This window comes from Melanostigma gelatinosum (genome assembly GCF_949748355.1).
Source record: "Melanostigma gelatinosum genome assembly, chromosome: 4".
Taxonomy (NCBI): domain Eukaryota; kingdom Metazoa; phylum Chordata; class Actinopteri; order Perciformes; family Zoarcidae; genus Melanostigma; species Melanostigma gelatinosum.
This window is the reverse complement of record NC_136637.1, coordinates 13,730,731-13,749,111: the sequence shown is the minus strand read 5'-3', so window position 1 is coordinate 13,749,111 and position 18,381 is coordinate 13,730,731. Positions and strand designations below refer to the sequence as shown.

The 18,381-nt window shown below is 41.3% G+C and overlaps 1 protein-coding gene and 1 long non-coding RNA gene across 3 annotated transcripts in view; both read left to right on the top strand.

Moving 5' to 3' along the window:
• The window catches only part of cachd1 (cache domain containing 1), a 126,936-nt gene that overhangs the window by 32,821 nt on the left and 75,734 nt on the right, over positions 1–18,381 (top strand). The gene's annotated exons all lie outside the window — the stretch shown is intronic.
• On the top strand, positions 7,869–10,929 carry LOC306776674. Of its 2 annotated transcripts, XR_013771926.1 has the most exons (5): positions 7,869–9,175; positions 9,457–9,895; positions 10,197–10,282; positions 10,387–10,630; positions 10,752–10,929. It is a non-coding gene; the product is annotated as an uncharacterized lncRNA (long non-coding RNA). The 2 variants fall into 2 exon arrangements; XR_013771927.1 differs by having other exon boundaries at positions 7,869–9,895.

Genomic DNA, 18,381 nt, shown 5'->3' with positions numbered 1-18,381 from the left:
ACGGTGTGTCTGGTACAATCGTTTCTTGACAAACATTCAAGCAATTATGGTCAGGATGAACAATATGATCAGAATCAACAACAGTTGTACAGCAGGTGTCATTCTGCAATGTTTCCAATGGACTACACAGCTTTGTCTTCTGTGATCTAGTTCTGCACCCTTTGTCAAATGAAATATTGTTTTTGCATAAGCCATAACACGATTGCAGTCCAGGTCGATGAACACAAACTACATTTTCATAATGGTTGCCAGCAAGATTTTCTAAATATATGCAATGTTTGGAGAAAAGGTTGCTGGTGCAACTATATTTTAGCCACCTTCCATCAAGAAATGTAAATATGTTTACTCCTAATTTATCTGCTGCTGCTTGTATTTCAACTTCCGTAGCCCAGGTCTTAACTTTCCGCATTTGAGTAATAGTTAAGTACTGTGACACTGAATGATACACGCTCCTCAAATTATTCACATAGTGGGCAGCATTCATTTCCAACTGTCTAACAATAGCTCGTCGAACTGTGAGATGATTCTTTTGTGTTCCACTTACAGCTTGAGAGATAGCTCGAAAGAAACAATTACCATCAGCCAATATGCTTTCATTTTTGCATGGGACTCCTAATAGACCAACACGTGTAGGTTCCGCTGTGTGTGTTTTTTCATGTTGTATTCTTAAGCGTGTGCACAAAGCTTGTGACACACGTTCACAAATTGGTGTAAAGTCCAGATTGTTATTTTCAACTTCAGTAACAAATTCAACATCTGAGTTAACTTCGGAAACATGTGTTTTATCTAAATCAATCTCAGCAGCAATATTCTCATCAGACGTTGTACCACTCGGTGTTACTTTTAAACGCTTGTTACGCTTGTTACTTCTACTAATGTTGATGTTCAGTTCATCTTCAAGTATCACCAAATCCAAATCCTGAGTTACAAATGTTTTAGAATCTTGACACAACACTGTTGGTTTTGCAACAAGACTACTCACCTGGGGAAGTTCTGGTACATGTGAAGAACCCAACCCAAGCTCATGAGTAGCTAAGCCTATGACAGAATCTATTTGCATCTCTGATGTACTTACGGGCAGACTGTTGGGTTTTGCAGGACTCTCAATGACACAAACACCACTTATTTCAAAAGGCTTTAGATGACCACCAAGCCCTTCAGACAGATGGCAAATGTGCTCGTATACATCGTCCATTGAAGCGAAATACAGAACAACACTCTTTCCCTCTCCATCAACCATGCCACTAGCATTGCGTGCATGCGAGTCAACCATTGCATACTGTCCATTTCCCTTAATGATTGAGCACGTACTGCCACACAACGTCAGAAGACATGTGGTGTATTTGGACAAGATCTGCACCAGTCCACTATGAAGTGTGCCGATGGTATGATTTTCAATCAGGTCACCTTCAACCACATTTACATCTCCTGACACAAAGTCGTTAGCATAACTAAATTGAAAATGATGTCCATCAATAAGTCTCTGCTTAGGCAAGTCATTGACACACAACAAAGCAGACGATCCGCTGATCGCCTCGCTTTCTCTCAAACGTGTGTACAACTGGTCACCTGAAAGCAACACCGAGTCCAGATCTGTTGTCTGCCATGAGAAGACACTCTCTCTACTATGTTTTGCTAAACTTACCAACGCAATTGCCATGCACTGAACTCCTCCAAATGTAAACCTCTTATCCCCCTGGTGAAATGATCCCATTACAGTGTTACCAAGCCTGACAGAACTGCCTGCCTCAACATCAGTTGCAACATTCATGTCACCACTGCTGTCAAGATCACAACTGACAGAATGTGTGTCTACACTCTCTGTAAACCCAGTAGCACACTCCATGTCAGTATCAGTTTGGTACTGAACTGAAAGGCTATGAATACCCCACCACCCCGCGTTTAAAGACCTCTTTAGATCCCTAATGTGATACATCAGGTCTGCCATGCACGTGTTGAAAACGGCCACAGGCGTGCCATAAGCAGATGCAAACCCGAACCTGGCGTCACGTACGCCACAATCAACTACGACAAAAAACTTGCCGTGTTGAAGAACAGTAATAACTGCACCGTCGAGGTTCAAAAGACACATTTGATCTCTATTGAGTAGTTCTTCCATTTTTCGCGACAGCACAGTCTCACAGGTATTGTACTCCGGCTCGCCCACATCAACTGCCCAGCTAATGCCAAACACAGCACTCTGTTTTAGCACCGTGCGCAGTTGTTCCTCTGCTCCATTACTTTCATGGCTTGCCGTTTCCAATTTCATACTTTCTACACGTATGCTATCAACCTCTGACCCCTTCCATGTGCATACAGGAGTAATCACATGTTTGATTGCAGCAACAACACTACGTGCAAGACCTGCGTTCGCATTAGACTGTCCATCTGCTTTGCAGAACACAGTCCCAGCCACAACAGCCGCTTGCCGTTTGTTTGCACAGATGCACTCATTAGGATTAGAACCAGTCTGACCTTTGATGTTTCTTTGTGTGCAGCCCTTAAGGTGGTCACTCTCTCTCACATCCACTTGCAGAGCCCTGGAAGGTGATGTTGGCGTTGAGGAGAGTTCCACAGCCTGGGGGATCGGCAGACAAAGAACATTTAAAAACATGTACTTGCTTAAAAACTGATTTCAGTGTAATCTAACTGCATTTTCACTAACATGTTCTGTTACATCATGTAATTTTGTAGCTGGTTGTGTAGCCACGTGTATAGCGTTAACATGGTAGCATGTAATGGTCAAAGGAGACACGTGTTTAAAAAGTATGAAGAACACCCACCTCTGCATTCACATCCACTGGCAGTGATGTTGGCATTGAAGACAGTTCCACAGCCTGGTCCTGGGGGATCGGCACCTTATAAAGGGACAAAGAAAAAGAACATTTAAAAACATGTACTTGCTTAAAAACTGATTTCAGTGTAATTGAACTGCATTTTCAATAACATGTTATATTAGCTCATTTCAATACAAGTATGAAGAACACCCACCTCTGCATTCACAGCCACTGGCAGTGATGTTGGCGTTGAAGACGGATCCACAGCCTGGTCCTGGAGAATCGGCACCTTCATAAAGAGAAAAAGAACATTTAAAAACATGTACTTGCTTAAAAACTCATTTCAGTGTAATCTAACTGCATTTTCAATAACATGTTATATTAGCTCATTTCAATACAAGTATGAAGAACACCCACCTCTGCATTCACAGCCACTGGCAGTGATGTTGCCGTTGAGGAGAGTTCCACAGCCTGGTCCTGGGGAATCGGCACCTTCATAAAGAGAAAAAGAACATTTAAAAACATGTACTTGCTTAAAAACTGATTTCAGTGTAATCTAACTGCATTTTCACTAACATGTTCTGTTACATCATGTAATTTTGTAGCTGATTGTGTAGCCACTGTATAGCGTTAACATGGTAGCATATAATGGTCAAAGGAGACACGTGTTTAAAAAGTATGAAGAACACCCACCTCTGCATTCACATCCACTGGCAGTGATGTTGGCATTGAGGACAGTTCCACAGCCTGGTCCTGGGGGATCGGCACCTTATAAAGGGACAAAGAACATTTAAAAGCATGTACTTGCTTAAAAACTGATTTCAGTGTAATCTAACTGCATTTTCAATAACATGTTCTATTAGCTCATTTCAATATAAGTATGAACACCCACCTCTGCATTCACAGCCACCGTCTCTGATGGCTCCACAGGGATGTTTGCAACACTAGGCGTGTCCACCTACAAAATAATGCCACAGTTAACTTTCAGCACAGTGCAATGTACAAATGCAGAAATGTCTTTACTTGCATACACTGCATAAAATTCAATTTCACAACAGACAGATATGGTATACACAAAAACACACCTGCTGCTCTGTCACAGTCTTGCCTGAAACTGCCTTCTGGAGATCCATGCGTCGTTCCTAAATTGAGATAAACAAACATTTGTAAGCACAACTTGCAACATTTTGGTATGGAAATATAATCATTTCTGACTTTTAAAATGATATAGATAGACAGAGGACATGTAGTTGCAAGTTACCTTTCTGCATTGTGAAACAACTGGTGGGCATGCGGCTGGGGATGCAGCTGGACTTGGAAGATGCGATGGCACAACAGCATCCATGGCATCCAAGATGGCACTGCTGAACCTCCAGAGACGTACAGAACATTCTTTGACAACCTGAAATATACAGCAGAAGAAATATTATGGACACCGTGCTACACAAACCCTATCCATACTATTATGATCATAAATATTTCCGTGTTTTTCAGCAAATAAATGAAACTTCACAAACCTGCTGATGAACAAGCCTCCTCTTGGGTGCGTCGCAAGACTGTTCTGGTTTCCCCAAATGATGTCTCTGTAATGACAAAAGCATTCCTCATATTAAACACGTGTCTCTTTTGACCATTACATGCTAACGCTATACACGTGTCTGCACAATCAGCTACAAAATGACAGTCTGCAATCATTTACCTTCTTGCCACATCCAGCAAATGTCCACTCAGAAGGGTCTGGTCGGCGTGGCACGTGGCGGACCTCTCCCTTCACGACCACCTTCGGCGAGATCCTGCGAGCAGGAGGCGATGTCTTTGGAGAAACATCTGGCTTCTTGGTAGAAACAGGATCCAGCACCTTCCTCAGCAGGTGGTCATGTGCAGCCGAAAAGAACGCCTTTGCCAAGATGGGCATCCCGTCAGAGTCACTCAAATGCACCTACAAAGCAATAACAGAGAAATGACTTAACACACACAACCTCCGAATCAATATAAATCTGCCATGAATTGATTGCTATAATCTATAAACAAAAATACATCACACTTCTGCACATGTCAACCTATTTTACTTACGCTGTCTTTGTACCACAGCTGGAGGTCGTTCATAGGAAACTGCTCAGCAACAGACCAGTACCGGACACCTTAACATGAGAAGAAAAAGCCAGAGTTACCAAAAAGGCCTAAATGATTTTCAACAGTCTTTTTTGACAGAAAACAAGATGTAGACAAAACAATTATGCAGTGCACAGATGTGATCTCTTTTCTGATATTTCTACCATTATGACTTTTTGGAAGACATGGCCTTGGACATTGATTCCATTTACTAACAAAATATGATTGTAATGGAATATATGAATCGTGATTTATGCAAATCAAACAAACAAAATAAATCATAGAAAATCTAAATATCAACTCGCAAACATGTAACTATTCATAAGTGACATTTCATGAAACACACCTGCAGATACAGCCTTAATACGGTACTGATTTCGCAAGTGCTCCTGGACATCCACCGGTACGTTGAGCCTTGGAGGAAAATCCACCACCACCACCTAAAAATAAACAACAGATGTTCATAAGTTATTTTATCCAAACACGATAACATCACAACTTATACACAAACATCATTTCTAGTAGAAAAGATATCTTACCTCATCCCATTTCTCGCAAACACTACCAAGGAGCAGGGCGAACTCTTCACCAGCCTCGATGACGGTTCTACTGGAAGTGAGGTTGTTGGATGGGGCCAAAACACAGACAACATCAGGTGTACGATCCAACGCAGCATTCCGCACCTCAGCCCGCAAGTCCTTCGCGGCGGCCCCGGGCGTAGACATCACACCATAAGAAAATGCTGCTGGCATCTCCACGAAACCATCTGCAATGCCTCGCAGATGTGAGTCGCCTACAAGAAGGACAAACTAAACACAAAATGGCATTTTTAGAATGACAAACAAATAATCATACAGAAATCCACACCGTTCTTGATGATTTGTCAATGCAAATATACCTTCTTGTCTGGAGAGTGCTCTATAAAGACCAACTTGTGTTGCTTCCCGGTCACGGTGGAAGTTGGCCATTTCTTCGCTGGATTGCGAAATCCCGTTCCATCAACTATTGAATAGACAAGGAAAACAAAATAAACACAATACTACATAATACATTGAAACACAACAGTGCACATTCCAGACATGTAAAAATAAAATACAGCTTACACATAGAACAGCAATTATGAAAAGCAGTTGCCAACATACCAGAAGAAACGGAGGGTCTTTGAGGGTTCATTTCCAAGGGACGACGCATCTCTGCAATCTTCTTGGCTGCCTGAGATCGGCGGTAAGATCGTCCACGAGGCATCTGAAAGTATATTAGTTCATTGATAAGTCATGACATCACAAGATGTTGCTGTTCAGCATTACAAAATGCCACATGCTAGGAAAGCTTATTTCTAATACATCCATGATTATAACATCAATGGCCGTGCAGAGAGACAGACACAGAGACAGAGAGAGAGCTTTATTTTTAAGTACATAGGCTAATGTGTAGCCTACGCAAAAAAAGTCACCAGGAGCCATGCGCACGTGTGCCATGAGGCCTTCACTGACCTCTGTAAATGCAAGAACTAATCTTAGAAAACATCGTAGAACACTTTCCGTAATCACCACAACACCTAACATAACAGGTTAACATTATATGTCACTAAGTCCGTTACACTATTAAAACATCTTAGCTAACCAGACTGTTGTACAAATGTTACTTCATAACAAAGTTCTCGTGAAACTGCCGACACATAACGCGCCACTGCTACAGACTGGACGCAAAGTTACGTAACACCACAGAACTGAAACTTACCTTGGCAGAGAAAGAAAGTCGTTTGGAGATCAACCTTCGTAGAGTCCTTTCGGGTCTTGAAGATGTGATCCAGTGGTCTTCTGATAACAGAACAGTGAGCCTTCTAGTTGAAACTAAAAAGCGATTCCTGCGTAGCATGTGAAGCATTTTATCCTAAAAAATAAGTGGGCGTATCAATGACGTCAATGACCGTAGCGTTATTCTGCCAATGACTTCTTGGCGATATCCACAAGGGGCGTTACTACACTCTTGTCACAGGTCTGACCAAAACGTTTGTCCCACGCAGATTTGAGCAGTTGTAGTCGACATACACAGAAATAAGTTTTGGTTTCAAAACGGAGTTGTAACACAAACACGATCTCAGGGTGTTTCAGCATTGTTTGAGAAATTATCTCAGTCCTGAATACAACGCCTGAAAACAAATATCACGTGACTCTTCATGCATCCTGCCCAGACGTAAACAGGAAGTACAATGGCAGTTAAAACTGGAATACGCATGCGCATGAAATACACGAGGTACTTGTAACAACTTTATTCCATTATTGCAAACCGAAATATTATTACCATACCATTAATATCATGTTATGATCATCATGTCAGGTCAGCATCGTTCCGTTACGTGTTTCTTCAGTTGTATTGTTCATGATACGGGTGCAATCACGTTAACGTTAAATAAACACACACGTATCTGTTGTATCACGTCACGTATCGTCATTAATGCATGTAGTTCATAGGTAGGTTCATTCATGTCCGAATTTGTTGTGTTTTTGCGGCCGAAATCATGTAAACACGAGCGTGCATTTAAATATGATTTAACGTTTACTGCTGTACGTCGCTGAATATAATGAAGGCTGACCAGCGGCCCGTTAACGTGCGATATAACGTTACTCTGGACGTTACTTTACGGACACTTAAGATAAGATAAGATAAGATAATCCTTTATTAGTCCCTCAGTGGGGAACTAAAGAACAAGCAGCTGTGACCGGACACAGTGCTTCATGTGAATCACGTTACCGTGAAATAAACACGCAGTATCCGTTGTATCACGTCACGTATCGTCATTAATGCATGTAGTTCATAGTTATGTACATTAACTGCTCCACGTGTGTTTGACAGCATTAGTTACTTGGCAGATTAAGGATATCAGACAACATATACTCAACTAATAAATTATGTGTTATTTCAGATGAAACTACCAGCACTATATAACGTCATTAAAGTGATGAACACATGCTTTTTTGTACTTTTACTTAAGTCAGACTTTGAGTAAGTAAGATTTGAATGCAGGAATTTTACTTAAAGAGTATTTACACCATGTGGTGGTATTAATACATATTTGTTTACTGAAGTACAAGATGTGTAGACTTTCTCCATCACTGTTAAAATAATGTTTATTACATTATACAAGAAGTGCAAGAAGATATTAATTTAATGACGTTCTAATTCTCATCTGTTTGCATCTCAGTGATGGATGAAGATGAAGCGCTGGAGAGAGGGATGCTGAGTATCTCCTTCAAAGCCACATGTGCAGAGCTGAGAGTAAACATTTGATGTCTTTCATTTATACCACCTGAAGATTTAAAATCAGTTACAGTTCAGCCGGTTTGCTGAACGGTTAATCGTGTGTTCTATTCAGTGTACATGCTATGTTTTTTGTTTATGTTTAACAGCTGTTTCTGCATCATCAAACAGCCAGACAACAGGCTCCGAGAACAGAAAGAGGCTTTTCACCAAAAACATTCTTATCCCACATGAAGCATGACTTGAACCGTTCTGTCTCATGTAGTCAATATGTTTTTTAATACTTGTTTTATTTACAGATGTCCAGCTTGACAATATGTCAGATCTCCTGAAACCGGCTCATCTCAAGCTGCAAGAACACATGATCCTCATTGCTCAGTAGCTTGACCAAACCGGTTTGACATCATCTGCTGATCTACGGACTATGACCCCAAACCACCATTCTGATTCCAAGACAATTACTGTCGTTTGCATAGCAACCGCTTCATTTGAATTCGTATTGTCCAGGCCTGAATGTACCATGATTGCAATTACGCATAGGAGCGTTGCCAACAAAATGCAGGCATTCCAGAAAGAACATTCAGACTTGGTTTTGCTTCTAAAACACTAGTTACTTGGCAGATTAAGGATATCAGACAACATATACTCAACTAATAAATTGTGTTATTTCAGATGAAACTACCAGCAGTATATAACGTCATTAAAGTGATGAACACATGCTTTTTTGTACTTTTACTTAAGTCAGACTTTGAGTAAGTAAGATTTGAATGCAGGAATTTTACTTAAAGAGTATTTACACCATGTGGTGGTATTAATACATATTTGTTTACTGAAGTACAAGATGTGTAGACTTTCTCCATCACTGTTAAAATAATGTTTATTACATTATACAAGAAGTGCAAGAAGATATTAATTTAATGACGTTCTAATTCTCATCTGTTTGCATCTCAGTGATGGATGAAGATGAAGCGCTGGAGAGAGGGATGCTGAGTATCTCCTTCAAAGCCACATGTGCAGAGCTGAGAGTAAACATTTGATGTCTTTCATTTATACCACCTGAAGATTTAAAATCAGTTACAGTTCAGCCGGTTTGCTGAACGGTTAATCGTGTGTTCTATTCAGTGTACATGCTATGTTTTTTGTTTATGTTTAACAGCTGTTTCTGCATCATCAAACAGCCAGACAACAGGCTCCGAGAACAGAAAGAGGCTTTTCACCAAAAACATTCTTATCCCACATGAAGCATGACTTGAACTGTTCTGTCTCATGTAGTCAATATGTTTTTTAATACTTGTTTTATTTACAGATGTCCAGCTTGACAATATGTCAGATCTCCTGAAACCGGCTCATCTCAAGCTGCAAGAACACATGATCCTCATTGCTCAGTAGCTTGACCAAACCGGTTTGACATCATCTGCTGATCTACGGACTATGACCCCAAACCACCATTCTGATTCCAAGACAATTACTGTCGTTTGCATAGCAACCGCTTCATTTGAATTCGTATTGTCCAGGCCTGAATGTACCATGATTGCAATTACGCATAGCTTCAGCAACACATTGTCCTCGTTCACTGACAAATAGCTTTACCAATGGATTTCCAATCTACTGATACCAGTGACCTGCTGATACGTGACGTAAAGGGGGCGTGGTTCCAGCTATAAAAGATGTCTCAAATTGTCACACAGCACAGATGAGCCCAGACAGCTATTCGACCAACATCTCCACGAAATCAACTTTACTTGGTAAGCTTCTTCTCTTTTAGATATTAACTGCCTTCTCTGTTAGATAGTAACACCAACTTACAGCAGGAGAATTCGCCTCACTTACAGTTAAAATAAAGACTGTATACATCAATTATTATTCTCCGTTTTGACATTTAACTGGATGGATTATAAATAATTTCATGGTTTTTTATTTGAGTGAACTCTCATTTCACTAAAATAAAGGCTGCATTACGCTCACTGGATTATAGTCCTGTTATCTGTTCGTTTGTGCAGCAGTTCTGATTCTGATATTGAATAAACCTTTTCTTGTGTTTCACAGCAATGGCATTTTCATCCCCGTCTAAATTCCAAACAACAGATGACCCGGAAATCAAAGCACTCATACAGGCCTGTCAACTTCTTACCGTAAGTTCAACTATTCTTACTTAGAACATAATTATTAACGATACCTTCTATCACATTGATGTCATTTACTTACATTTTGCAGTGTTTGCTCTATTTCCTTACAGTATAGCTGTGGAGATACTTCAGTCACCAGACATAAACTGTACAGTACATGCCTGAAGACATGTAGTGATGTCACTACACACATGGTCAATCGGGCAAAAGAGCAATCCAAACATGACAAACAAGTGCAATACCTGCGCAGAGAGCTGGAAAAGGCAACCCAGGAATGCACAAAACTTAAATATCAACTGGATGAGCAGAACAAAGCGGCTTTAAGAGCCGCTGAATTAAAGGACTTTCTAGATGGTAATTATCGTACCTGCTATTCATGATTGTCATTCCATAATTACAAACTTCTGTTATATACACTTGATACTAATCCTACACGCAGTAAACATATTTGACACTGTTTACTTATGCTTCTCAGATACCCATGATGAAGAGATGGTGGCTTTGCTAGAAGCTGTTTCAGCACAGGAAGCAGAGACTCCACCGACACCTGAGACTCCACCTGAATCACAGACTCCACCTACAGCTGCAGCAGAAATGGCACCTACAATCTGAAAACATGCACACACACACACTTTTATACTTTTTTAAACATTGTCCCTTTTTTTGACAATAAAGAGCTTTCCAACCTTGACTCACTTGCTGATGTGCCACTTTCATATTGTATTTGGTCTTGTCTTGTACAATTAGGAAACAAATCGTCAAGGGGCAAACTTTCTGTATCTGTTGTACTTCACACAACAGCCAACTACTGCCACAATATGTATGCATAATAGAGAACCTAAACATTTGAGTGATTACAAATTCTAAAAAGCTTGACGCTTCAGTGAACAACGTGGTGTGAAGTCATTTTACAGTATATAGCTTTGGCGCCACATGATGGCGCCAAAGCTATTATTCGTTTCAAACAAATAATACAGGCTTGCTAGCCAGGTTAGCCACTTAGCTCAACTTTGGGCTATTATCTCGACAGCTAATTACATGACAAACACTGACAGTAAATGCACTCAAAACATTAAGTACAACAACAAAACGAAACAGTTACGCCACATATCTTCAGTTACACTTCTATCACTTTGCAAACACAATCTGGTGCTTTAATAACAGTTATATTATATTCACATTATACCAGCAACACCTTGCCTTATAACTCACAAGTATACACTGTATATAACAAGGAGACATCTTTGTGACATATGGCCAATCTTTGTTTAGTGAAAATGACACAATAAATTATGACAGATGCTAAGTTCAAATGTAATCGGTCAAATAGTGTTGCTGACAATCCTGAATAAATCCAGACGTTTGAACGAAACGTTTTTCACATTAATATATAACAGATATGACAGATGTATTAACCGCTGTTTACAATACCTCTAACAATATCTATCATCAATTAGTATCTGCAGCAAAAGAAAATATCCCCGCGTTCAACCAGTATGGATATAATATATATTTGGCCACCAGCAGCGCTGTGGTGCCGTTCTGCGGGTGAAAGACTTTCTCCGGAGACAGACCGGATGTTTGTTCTGGTAGTGGACGGAGAATGGCGAGAGTGCTGAAGAGCACTGTTGCGATTTCTTAAAGAAACGGGATTAGACCATAGGATTTAGTTGGAAAACAGTGAAGAAAAGGTTACCCTGAAACTGGACACTCCGGTACAGTAGGTGGCGGTATGCACCTATACAAGTTGGTTGCGACCCGCCAATCAAATTTAAAGAAGAAGAAGAAGAAGACCGGATGTTGTGAAAGTCTTGGCTGTGTGCACGCTACATACACGACGGTAAGTAGTCATTAAGATGAATAATAATGAATTAAAATGTCATGATAATTAGTCTGGGTGCTGTCTGACATTCACGTGAAAGCTATGAAGATAAAGTTCGTCGGTTCTTTCAGTTTTATTGTTCATTCATGTCCGACTTTGTTGTGTTTTTGCGGCCGAAATCATGTAAACACGAGCGTGCATTTAAATATGATTTAACGTTTACTGCTGTACGTCGCTGAATATAATGAAGGCTGACCAGCGGCCCGTTAACGTGCGATATAACGTTACTCTGGACGTTACTTTACGGACACTTAAGATAAGATAAGATAAGATAATCCTTTATTAGTCCCTCAGTGGGGAACTAAAGAACAAGCAGCTGTGACCGGACACAGTGCTTCATGTGAATCACGTTACCGTGAAATAAACACGCAGTATCCGTTGTATCACGTCACGTATCGTCATTAATGCATGTAGTTCATAGTTATGTACATTAACTGCTCCACGTGTGTTTGACAGCATTAGTTACTTGGCAGATTAAGGATATCAGACAACATATACTCAACTAATAAATTATGTGTTATTTCAGATGAAACTACCAGCACTATATAACGTCATTAAAGTGATGAACACATGCTTTTTTGTACTTTTACTTAAGTCAGACTTTGAGTAAGTAAGATTTGAATGCAGGAATTGTACTTAAAGAGTATTTACACCATGTGGTGGTATTAATACACACGTGTATGAATGAAGTATATTCTTTATATATTAATGTGAGAAACAGTCTGTCATTGGATACGGCTGAGATAGGTGACGTAGCGACACAGCAACAGAGGCGACTGTCACAGTCCCTGGTGTGTGTTATTTGACCTGTATTTGCATCTTAAAAATATACTTCATGTAGTATTCATCAAAACTGCAGCACTCCAGTGTCCAGCTTGCTGAGTTTCACAGACTACAGTGTAGCTGTCATGTTACATCCTTGCTTCATCCTACTGTCAATAATAATGATTACATGTATAATATTCTCGATAGTGTCAGAGGCCCCCCTGATTTCCCTGGCTACGAGCATGAAGTCAGCCAGTGGACCTGTTCACAGCAGCAGAGGATCTGGATGAAGACAGAGCTGGAATCCATGGGTCTCTGGCCAGGCTCCTTTCCTGTGCGCAACCTCATGAAGATGGTGTCATTGTGGCGTCTCCCTCCCCAGCCAGAATGAATCCACAGCATCTCTGATCTACACTGGCTGCACCAACTCATCTGAAGGTTTCACAAGTAGATGGTAAATACATCCAACATTTAAACACATCTGTCATATTCACTGTGCTCATATCTGTTATAAACCATTGATTATGTTTTGTGATCCTTCTCTCCTTACAGCCGCCGCTGTAACTGTAAGGAGACCAGTGCCTGTTTCTCAGGAGCTCACGTGTCTGCTGCCAGAAGGAGCGGGTCGTCCAGCAACAGAGGCGACTGTCACAGTCCCTGGTGTGTGTTATTTGACCTGTATTTGCATCTTAAAAATATACTTCATGTAGTGTTCATCAAAACTCAGGCAGGTGTCCTTTCTCTAAACACTGACCTGATGCATCAAGTGGATATGTTTTGCTGAACATAATATTATGCATTGGTCCTCTACATCCTCTAGTCTAATGAGCAGACTTATAAACGCACTGTTACAACTCCTTCATAGTGTCATATTGCTTTTCGGAGAATTATGATGATAAGTTCATAGTAGATGCAAAAGTATACTGATGTACAATATATTATGTTGAACATTGTTGCTCCTGAATGGATCACAGCCAACCCAATTATGTTCAACACAGCTCATGTCCTTGGTCATGGTGCCACAGCGCTTAAAAGAATACACTTCATAATTCTCACAATTCTGACCCTTTGTTTTTTTATTAACAGCATTTACTTGTACTTTTACTTCCAATGAACAGGTTATGATGTACATTTAATATCAGAAAATTACTTTTGATACTTAAGTACTTTTGTACTTAAGTACAATAAATATCAGATACTTTAAGACTTTTACTCAAGTAGTATTCTAATAGGTGACTTTTTACTTTTACTGGAGTAGTTTTCCAGTAAGGTATCTTTACTTTTACTCAAGTATAGCTTTTGAGTACTTTATACACCACTGTGAGTAAGTAAGATTTGAATGCAGGAATTTTACTTAAAGAGTATTTACACCATGTGGTCGTATTAATACATATTTGTTTACTGAAGTACAAGATGTGTAGACCTTCTTCATCACTGTTAAAAAAATGTGGGAACAGAAAGAGGTTTTCTCCAGGCCCCCCTGATTTCTCCTGAGACGTCTGCAGAGCCCGCTCAACTGTCACCAGCACAGAGAGATCAAAGTTAGTATTAGAAGGTTTTTCATGTCAAAAGATTAAATCAAGACGCAACCAGAATCGTACTAATTTGCTCCGTTTATTCTTGTCTGACTAGGTGAGCCATCACCCAGGACGTTAGCTGTCCCCACCCGTCCTCCTCCACAGCTCCCTGGCTACGAGCATGAAGTCAGCCAGTGGACCTGTTCACAGCAGCAGAGGATCTGGATGAAGACAGAGCTGGAATCCACGGGTCTCTGGCCAGGCTCCTTTCCTGTGCGCAACCTCATGAAAATGGTGTCATTGTGGCGTCTCCCTCCCCAGCCAGAATGAATCGACAGCATCTCTGATCTTCCTCCTCCAAAGTACTTTCAGCAGACATTCTCGGCCGCGCAGGCCGGAGTCCCGCCGGCACCCCGACGTGCATGCACCCCGACGTGCATGCACCCCGACGTGCATATTGCGAGGGCCCGCCCATCGCTGCTCGCAGCTTTAATTATTATTATTAGGGCCCGAGCACCGACGTAGTCGGAGCGGAGGACCTATTGAATTTCGAATGTTTATTATTATTATTCTTATTATTTTATGTGTTTCGTCGCAAAAAGGAGGTGCTTGGGATATTGGGAATGTTGTGAAATTTGGCACGCAAGCCAGAATTTGCGAAAATTGCAGTCTGATTGGGGTGTCCAGCTGCAGTATGAAATATTGGCTCGCTAGCGCCCCCTATTGAGTAGCCCCGACATCAGGATTCACCCAGCTGTATGAAAGTTGGTAGTTATGTGGAACGTGATGAGACGCACCAAAAATCCTCTTGGCCGTTTTCTCTAAACCAAACAGGAAGTCGGCCATTTTTGCTTTTATGACGTTTTTTGACCGTTTCAAGGCGTCATACTTTAACGAACTCCTCCCAGAGATTTGACCCGATTGACTTCAGATTCGGCGAGTCTGCTCTTGAGACCTTGACAGTGAAAAGTTACTCAAAGATCAAAAAGTTATCGAACTATGTGGCCGTGGCGTGGCGTCAAAGAAACACCATTCGCCACGAAACAGGAAGTTGTTGTAACTCGGCCGTACATTGTCGAATCTGCTCAAAGTCTCTCATATGTCATAACATCCTGACCCGGAACACATCTCTATGATAATTTTGAATCAAACTGATAGCGCCACCTAGTGGCAACCGGAAGTTGTACGCTGCGTACTTTGACATCCTGCTCCTAACAGATTAATCAGATCCCTCTCAAATGTTGTCATACAAGCCTTAAGACCTTGATAATGCTTCATTGTGAAAATTGTAAGAAGTTACTGAAGGGCGGCGACGTGGCGGCTCGGCGAATTTCGATCCTTCGCCATGAACGAATAAACTGATGTATCTCGACTCCACATCATCAGATCTTTACCAGATTTCACATGCTTGATTAGACTCCTGGCCTGAAGACATCTGCAGGCCAATTTCGAATCATAGTCATAGCGCCACCTACTGGTAACAGGAAGTTAAAGTCTTTATACTTTGGCTTGTTTCTCTTAGTAGGTAAATCAAATCAATATCAAATTTGTTCCACACAAATACAAGAAGTTCATAATGCCAGATCATGAAGCTTTTGATGTTTCGTCGAACGCCGTTGCCGTGGCGATGCAGTCTTCGCCGTGAACAACGAAGGTCATTTTGAGAGGCTAAAAATGCTCGAAACATAAGCAAACTTGGCAAGTAGATTACAAGGCCGAAATGTAGTTACAGAATCTGATTTTATTGGTTCAGAGTGGCAAATCGGCTCAATAGCGCCCCCTACAAAATTTCGACGAAGCAGCCCTCGCAGTACGTTTGACCTAGATGTATGAAATGTGGTAGGAACATGTATCGCATATGGACTTCAATAAAAGTCTCTTGGGGCTATGCTCTAAACCCAACCGGAAGTCACCTACTTTGCATTTCTTCTGAATTTCTAGTGTCGTTTTTGTCATTTCCAGCCGCTGCACTTTAACGAACTCCTCCTAGGGAATTAATCAGATCAACTTCAAATGTGGTCGGTACAGTCTAAAGACCTTTGTGATGAAAAGTTACTCAAAGGTTGTTGTTTCGTGAAAAGCTGTTGCCGTGGCGACGGAATTTCGATCCTTCGCCATAAACGAATAAACTGATGTAACTCGACTCCACATCATCAGATCTTTACCAGATTTCACGTGTTTGATTAGACTCCAGGCCTGAAGACATATGCAGGCCAATTTTGAATCATAGTCATAGCGCCACCTACTGGTAACAGGAAGTTAAAGTCTTGATACTATGGCTTGTTTCTCTTAGTAGGTAAATCAAATCAATATCAAATTTGTTCCACACAAATAGTTCATAATGCCAGATCATGAAGCTTTTGATGTTTCGTCGAACGCCGTTGCCGTGGCGATGCAGTCTTCGCCGTTAACAACGAAGGTCATTTTGAGAGGCTAAAAATGCTCGAAACATAAGCAAACTTGGCATACACATTTAAAGCCCAAAATGTAGTTGTATAATATGATTTTATTGGTTCAGAGTGGCAAATCGGCTCAATAGCGCCCCCTACAAAATTTCAACGAAGCAGCCCTCGCAGTACGTTTCACCTAGATGTATGAAATTTGGTAGGAACATGTATCACATATGGACTTAAATAAAAGTATATTGGGGCCATGCTCTGAACCTGCATGCAGTGTCTGACGGTCACGGAACTGAATGACAGCATCAACCAGAGTCCTCGCGCCGTCCGACGGTCGCGGACGTTCTCGGCCACGCAGGCCGGAGTCCCGCCGGCACCCCGACGTGCATGCACCCCGACGTGCATATAGCGAGGGCCCGCCCATCGCTGCTCGCAGCTTTAATTAGGGCCCGAGCACCGACGTAGTCGGAGCGGAGGACCTATTGAATTTCGAATGTTTATTATTATTAGGGCCCGAGCACCGACGTAGTCGGAGCGGAGGACCTATTGAATTTCGAATGTTTATTCTTATTCTTCTTCCGCTTTCATGGCAAAAAGGAGGTGCTTGGGATATTGGGAATGTTGTGAAATTTGGCACGCAAGCCAGAATTTGCGAAAATTGCAGTCTGATTGGGGTGTCCAGCTGCAGTATGAAATATTGGCTCGCTAGCGCCCCCTATTGAGTAGCCCCGACATCAGGATTCACCCAGCTGTATGAAAGTTGGTAGTTATGTGGAACGTGATGAGACGCACCAAAAATACTCTTGGCCGTTTTCTCTAAACCAAACAGGAAGTCGGCCATTTTTGCTTTTATGACGTTTTTTGACCGTTTCAAGGCGTCATACTTTAACGAACTCCTCCCAGAGATTTGACCCGATTGACTTCAGATTCGGCGAGTCTGCTCTTGAGACCTTGACAGTGAAAAGTTACTCAAAGATCAAAAAGTTATCGAACTATGTGGCCGTGGCGTGGCGTCAAAGAAACACCATTCGCCACGAAACAGGAAGTTGTTGTAACTTGGCCGTACATTGTCGAATCTGCTCCAAATCTCTCATATGTCATAAGATCCTGACCCGGAACACATCTATATGATAATTTAGAATCATAGTGATAGCGCCACCTAGTGGCAACCGGAAGTTGTACGCTGCGTACTTTGACATCCTGCTCCTCACAGATTAATCAGATCCCTCTCAAATGTTGTCAAACAAGCCTTAAGACCTTGATAATGCTTCATTGTGAAGATTGTAAGAAGTTACTGAAGGGCGGCGACGTGGCGGCTCGGCGAATTTCGATCCTTCGCCATGAACGAATAAACTGATGTAACTCGACTCCACATCATCAGATCTTTACCAGATTTCACGTGTTTGATTAGACTCCAGGCCTGAAGACATCTGCATGCCAATTTTGAATCATAGTCATAGCGCCACCTACTGCTAACAGGAAGTTAAAGTCTTTATACTTTGGCTTGTTTCTCTTAGTAGGTAAATCAAATCAATATCAAAT